General features: G+C 35.0%; 2 protein-coding genes across 7 annotated transcripts in view; one reads left to right on the top strand and one right to left on the bottom strand.

Annotated features, from left to right (window-relative positions):
- Positions 1-7,565, bottom strand: part of LOC122267172 (uncharacterized) — a 258,393-nt gene that overhangs the window by 147,797 nt on the left and 103,031 nt on the right. The window lies entirely within an intron of this gene.
- LOC122254767 (uncharacterized) overlaps positions 4,379-7,565 on the top strand; it is a 74,432-nt gene continuing 71,245 nt past the window's right edge. Inside the window, exon 1 of the mRNA XM_086536593.1 lies at positions 4,379-4,625. The gene's annotated coding sequence lies outside the window, so the exon portion shown is untranslated. The remainder of the gene's footprint in view (positions 4,626-7,565) is intronic.

Genomic DNA, 7,565 nt, shown 5'->3' with positions numbered 1-7,565 from the left:
ATTCTACCACTTCTCACACATTAACCTTGGTAACCTGATTTGGGACTTGAATTTGTGATTCCGGGGTTGCCGAGCGCCGCGGGAGGTGTTCGTAAAAATTCGCTATCACTTTTTCTGATAAGAACACATAGGTAATATCCATGACACTCATAAGGCGTCAGGTTGAACATCTCTTTTGATGGGTCGTGTAGCGAGCGGTATCAATCGTGCCTGTCATCTTACGGCGCGGGTTCGAGTCCCGGTCAGGGAGGTAAATATTTGTATATATTAAAAATGTTTTACTGCATTCTCCCATTTCTCACACAATATAACCTTGGAAACCCTGATTTGGGACTTGAATTTGTGATTCCGTGGCTGCCCGAGCGCCCGGGAGGTGTTCGTAAAAATTCGCTATCACTGTTCTGATAAGAACACATAGGAAATGTCCATGACATCTCATAAGGCGTCTGGTTGAACATCTCTTTTGATGGGTGGGTGTATCAATCGTCCCTGTCGATCTTACGGCGCGGGTTCGAAGTCCCGGTCAGGGAGGTAAATATTTGATATTAAAAATGCGTTACTGCATTCTACCATCTTCTCACAATATAACCTTGGTAACCTGATTTGGGACTTGAATTTGTGATTCCGGGGTGCCGAGCGCCCGCGGGAGGTGTTCGTAAAAATTCGCTATCACTGTTCTGATAAGAACACATAGGTAATGTCCATGACATCTCATAAGGCGTCTGGTTGACATCTCTTTTGATGGGTCGTGTATCAATCGTGCCTGTCGATCTTACGGGCGGGTTCGAGTCCCGGTCAGGGAGGAAAATATTAGTATATATTAAAAATGCGTTACTGCATTTTTACATCTTCTCACACATATAACCTTGGAACCTGATTTGGGACTTGAATTGTGATTCCGTGGCTGCCGAGCGCCCGCGGGAGGTTTTCGAAAAAATTCGCTATCACTGTTTGATAAGAACACATGGGTTAATGTCCATGACTCCCCATAAGGCGGGTCTGGTTAAACATCCTTTTGAGGGGTGGGTTGTATCAATCGTGCCTGTCGATCTTACGGCGCGGGTTCGAAGTCCCGGTCAGGGAGGTAAATATTTGTATATTTTAAAAAATGCGTTACTGCATTCTACCATCTTCTTAAACACATATAACCTTGGTAACCTGATTTGGACTTAAATTTTGTGATTCCGTGGCTGCCGAGCGCCCCCCGGGGGAGGTGTTCGTTAAAAATTGCTATACTGTTCTGATAAGAACACATAGGTAATGCCCAAATGACTTTCTCTTTTAAAGGCGTCTGGTTGACATCTCTTTTGGGGGGCGGTATCAATCGTGCCTGTGGGTTTCTTGGGCGGGGGTTTCGAGTCCCGGTCAGGGAGGTAAATTTGAATATATTAAAAATGCGTTTACTGCATTCTACCATCTTCTAACACATTAACCCTTTGGTAACCTGATTTGGGACTTGAATTTGTGTTCCGTGGCTGCGAGCGCCCGCGGGGGGGGTTCGTAAAAATTCGCAAATCATGTTCTGTTTAAAAAAACACAATGTAATATCCAGGGACATCTCATAAGGCGTCTGGTTGAAAAATCTCTTTTGATGGGTCGTTTTGCCGGCGGTACCCAACGTGCCGTCGATCTTACGGGGGGTTGAGTCCCGGCCCAGGAGGTAAATATTTGAATATATTAAAAATGTGTTACGCATTCTACCATCTTCTCAACATATAACCTTGGTAACCTGATTTGGGACTTAAAATTTGTGATTCAGTGGCTCCCCGAGCGCCCCCCGGGAGGTGTTCGTAAAAATTCGCTATCAGGGTTTCTGAAAGAAACACATGGGTATGCCCCATGACATCTCATAAGGCGTTCGGGTTTTGAACATCTCTTTTGAGGGGGTTTGTGTAGCCGACCGTTATAAATTCGTGCCTGCGATCTTACGGGGCGGGTTCGAGTCCCGGTCAGGGAGGGTAAATATTTGTTTTATATATTATATATTTTATATTTTTATATTAATATATATATTATATATCCATATATATATATATATACACCATAATATGTGTGTGTATCTGTGTAGGTGTGTGTTGTGTTTACAGAAATTATCGGTACAGATAAGTTCATAAGCAGTGGATTCAAGAGTATCCCAAAATACTGTAATTGGACATGCAAACACAGGGCGTAGCATGGATGTACAGACTCTTTAACCTTCTTCATTTTCTTCTGCATTCCAGCTTCCGGGGTCAAAGAACAGAAAGTGAAAAAGAAGAGAGAGAGAGTGAGGGGAGAGGGAGGGAGGGAGGGGGGAGGGAGAGAAGAGAGAGATATAGATGATAGAGAGAGACACAGAGAGAGAGAGGGGAGGGGAGAAATATATAGGGATTAAATAAACCAAAAGTACTTCCCCCTAGCATCACGGGACATATAACGCTTTTCGTTTCTGTATTATTTCCACTGGTTATCATCGGAAATAGAAAATATTTAAAAAGCTATTTTACTGTTCTTGGTAGCCTCCTAGATACCGCCTAGCCTGAGCAAGTGAACTGGTGTTGCTACGGAGCATTGGCTCCATTTTAAAATTGATATGAATAGAATTCAAATTTAAAACGGCGACGCAAGTGAATCATCAATATGTCCTTAGTGAACATGTGTATGGAACAAATGTTTCGATATTTTATGTCTATAATAATTCACCTCGCTAAACAAAAATACAAGGTAGAAAAAAAAAAAAAAAATGTGCATGAAAATATTGACAGGATATAATCACTTAGCTTTTCGGTCCTTTATACATATATATCTATATCTATACACACACACACACACACCACATTATATATTATATATATATATATATATATATATATATATTATATATATATATTATATAACATATATTTTTTTTTTAGAAATAGAGATAATTGCTTATGTATAACCTACTTTCCTATCTGCCACGAAATTTGGTACTATTTTTGTTCTGCATGTTAACTTTTCTTTATTTGTTCTTTATTGTCTTACTTTTCCTGACCGCAGTTGTAACTTCAGCAGTGAAGTGGGTGAATGGGAATGCTCTGCTTTTTTTGTATTTAAATATTTTTCTTACACTTTATTTTTTTTTTAGCTTATATTGCATTTATTCACTTGCTATTTGTTAAAATGAATATAAATTTCTCCTGTTTTCAATCCCTTTAATTTTCTCTTCGACGAGTTATTAAGTTATTATACAAGTTATTAATACACTATCGCGTAAGGCCCGTAATCCCGACAATAACAATACAACATCTAATTTCAATTTTTAAACTATATTATTATAAATATTAATAAATAATACTAATAATAATTGATAATAATAATAATTGATAATAAAAAGTAAGATAATAAGAATAATAAAGATAATTAATAATAAATAAAAAATTTATATAAATAATATAAATAAATAAATATCAATAATAAAAAAAAAACATAATACAAACAACAACAAGTATGCCACGTCTGCAAAAAATAGATAAATAAATAAAGTTTGCGATACACATTTTTTCCAACATCAAGGACCTTCCACATACGTGTGATATGTCATGTTCAATGGTATGACAGTTCCTCGTGAAGTATTCCAAGAATGTGTGATTAGTATGTGTTCAACAAAGGTTTTGAAATTATATATATATATATATATATATATATTGTTAGGTCATGAATAACAATTTTTTTTTAACTATGCAACATTCATAAGTGCTCAGCCAAAGGCGTTTTGTAAGTGCGCAGTTAGTATATGGTAGACAAGCCTCATTCTACAAACCACATTCTACCGATTAATCAATGGAGTATAAGTGAGCGGAAGTGGACTTAATTCCGTCCCATTCTCTGTAAACATGTGCTGTTAGTAGTGCGCATCTCTCCATCAAATCGTATTGTGTGTCTATTTATAAACAAATAGATAAATATTTCTTTTGACATACGATACACACGACAAAAATACGTACAGATGATATATTATTCGTAAAGCAGGTGTGCAAACACGGCCGTGCAATATTACTAGCCTTGTTTGTTAACTGCCTTTGTTCCAACACAGGATATATATATATTTATAGATTTATGTATATATATATATACATATATATATATATATATTATATATATATATTTATATATATATATGTATATTGTATATATATTGTGTGTGTGTTTGTGTTATGGTATCTATCATCTATCTATTGTATATGTATATGTATATGTTATGTATTTGTGCTATATATATATATAGATATTATATATATATATATATTATATATATATATATATATATATAGATATATATGTATGTATGTATATATATATATATGTATTTGTGTATATAAATAAACACACACACACTATATTAGTTGCACCTGGCCAGCAGAGGCACCTGGTGACTGAAACATATACCTGTTCACGAACAATAACCAATCATGTCAAAGCTCAACTGAACACGACCAATCACAGGCTTTCATTATTTTACAGGTTCAAAACACTCGTTGAGTCAAAAAACCTTTTCATTATCGACCGTGTTACAGTTATACAGCGCAGAATATCAGTTCAGTCTACGGCATTGACGTGGTCCTCCGAAGACACTGCAACTGAAGATAATTCAACGTTACGAATAGGTAAGAAGAACATAGACATTGTACACTACTACCTGTCCGTGCGGGAGAATGCAGTGTCATACTAAAACTTGCAAAACATCGTAATATTCTTTTTACTATCATTTATACCATTCATAAAACTAGAATTCATATGTCCATAAAACAGTTAACGAAATGATACAAACGTGTGACTGAAGACTAATGAATAACAAAACACTCTTTCATGTTGATAATGTGACAGGGAAATGATGACTCTATAGTTTCGAAAGCCACCTGGTCGATGAATATGAAATCCAGGTAGATATTCTGTGTATGTGGGTTTGTCTGCTATGCATATGCATATAGACAGATGTATACATACACACACATACATATACACACACAAACAAACACACACACACACAAACACACACACACAAACACACACACAGACACACAAACAAACACACACACTCACACACACAAATATATATTAATATATACGATTAAATATATGTATATATATATATATATATATATATATATATATATATAGTATTATTTAATATGTGGAGTCTGTGTGTGTGTGATATATATGTATATATATATATATATAGATATATATATATATATATTATATATATATATATATTATTTTTATTTATAAATTGTCTGTGTGTGTTGTATTGTTTCTGTATGCTGAGTATTTATACATAGGTATATATTATATAATTATATATATATATATATATATATATATTTATTACTATATTTTTTTATTTATAATATGTGTGTGTGTGTGTGTGTGTGTGTGTGTGTGTGGTGTCCCTTGGCTTTTAAATGCGAGTGTGTGTGTTCTGGTTTATATTAAATTAAATGTATATCTAAACTTCATTCAATTTTCCATACTGAGAGAATATATTATAGTTCATTATTTATTATTTAGATATAGATTTATATATTTTATATATTATATATATAAACAGATATAGACTTTTTTAGTGCATTGATGTATTATTACTTTGCTATAATATAGGTAATAGTTTTAGAGTATATAGATATATAGTTTATAGTTATTTTTAAGATATTTATTGTTAGTTATTTAGTGATAATGTTTATATATATAGAAATAAGTTATGCTATATGATAGTATATTAGAGTAAAGAGTTGAGTTATATATATATAGTGAGTGATATTTTGATATGTTGTTTTATATATTCGATCTAGTATTTTGGTAAAAATAGTGATATATCCTTCTGTGGGTTAGTGTGGGTTTTGTGTGGGGGAGTGTGTTTGTGTGTGTGTGAGAGTGTGTGTGTTTGGTGAGTGTGTGTGTGTGTGTGGTGTGGGGGTGTGTGTGTGTCTGTTGTGTGAGTGTGTGGTTCTTTGTGTGTGTGTGTGTGTGTGTGTTGTCGTGTATCTACATTATCTGGTGATCAGAGTGGTTGTGTGTTAGAGGTGTTTTAGATTGATTGTGTGTATGTGTGTGTTTGAGTTTACAGATATAGAGATATTTCTATATATATATATATTTTATATACATTTATTTTATTTTATATTAGATTGATTTAGAGAGAATATATTATATATTTATATATATATATATTTATTTTTGTAACACGCACACACATTCTCTCGCATTCTGACACACTCACTCACATCTACACAATCACAAACCACACACAATGACGCTCACTCACATCACACACGCTCTATAAGCTAAATCTATGTATAATCTATTTACTAAATTCACTCTATATCTATGTTGTCTTCATGATGTGTATAGTTTGTTGTGTGTTTTGTTATTTATAGTTAGAGTGTTTTGATGTGTGTGTGTTTGTTGAGTAGTGGGTGTGGTTTACTGAGTGTAGCAGTAAGTGTGTATGTATGTGTGGTACTGGGGTATGGGAGTGGGAGCGAGTGTTGAGTGTGTGTGTGTGTGAGCATGTGTGTGTTTGTGTGTGTGTGAGTGTGAGATGTGGGTGTGGTATTGTGAGTGTTGTGTGGGTGTTTGTGTTTGTGTGGCGTGTGTTGTATGTGTTGAGTTTCTGTGTGTTTGAGTGTTGAGGTGTTATAGTGTGTGTTTTTTGTGTGAGAGTGTGTGTGTGTAGTGTGAGTGTGTGTGGTGGGTGTGTGGGTACTATCGTAATATACTATTTATGTGAGAGCGCTAGAGCGAGCGCTAGAGCGATAGAGCTTCGCTATATTTAGATATTTTATATTTATAGATATATAGATATATATATATTAGAGATATATAGATATTTAGTTTATATATTAGTATATAGTTATATATATAGATATTATATATTTATTTTTATATATTGTTTAAAGTATATGTATGTATGTTAATAATTTCTCACACACAAAAGCACACTCACACACGCTCACACACACTCACAAACACACGCACACCCAAAGACTCACACACACACACACACACACACTCTCCACTAACTCACACACACACATATATATATATTTGATTTATTATATAGTTATGATGATTTTTTTTTTTTTAATATATGGTGGGGGGGGTGTGGGTGTGTGTTGGGTGTGGGTGGGTGTCGGGTGTATTGTAGTAGTTTTATAGTAATATATTAGAGATTTAGACTACCCCGCCCTCCTTTAGCTTCCCCCTGATAAATTTTGTTATAGGTGGTGATAGCTTACGCTCGATCTCAATCATATCGATATCTCAACACTTCTCTGTCTGAATGTGTGTGTAAAGGTATCTCAATGTCTGTGTGTGTTGTGTGTGTGTGTGTGTGTGTGTGTGTGTGTGAGTTTGTGGAGTGTGTGAGTGTGTGTGTGTGTGGTGGGTGATGGGGCGTATGGGTGGTTGTGTGTGTGGATTGTGTGTGTTTGTTTGGTGTGAGGGTGTGTTTGTGTGTGTCTGATTGTGTGTCGGTGAGGGGCGAGCGAGCGTGATAGCGTGGGGTGTGGTGTGTTTGGTGGTGTGTGGTGTTTGTTTGAGTGTGT

This window comes from Penaeus japonicus, unplaced genomic scaffold, assembly GCF_977035675.1.
Source record: "Penaeus japonicus unplaced genomic scaffold, GWHDUDI00000001_assembly GWHDUDI00000004, whole genome shotgun sequence".
NCBI lineage: Eukaryota > Metazoa > Arthropoda > Malacostraca > Decapoda > Penaeidae > Penaeus > Penaeus japonicus.
Note: the sequence above shows the minus strand (reverse complement) of the source record. Positions and strands in the feature narration are given on the sequence as shown.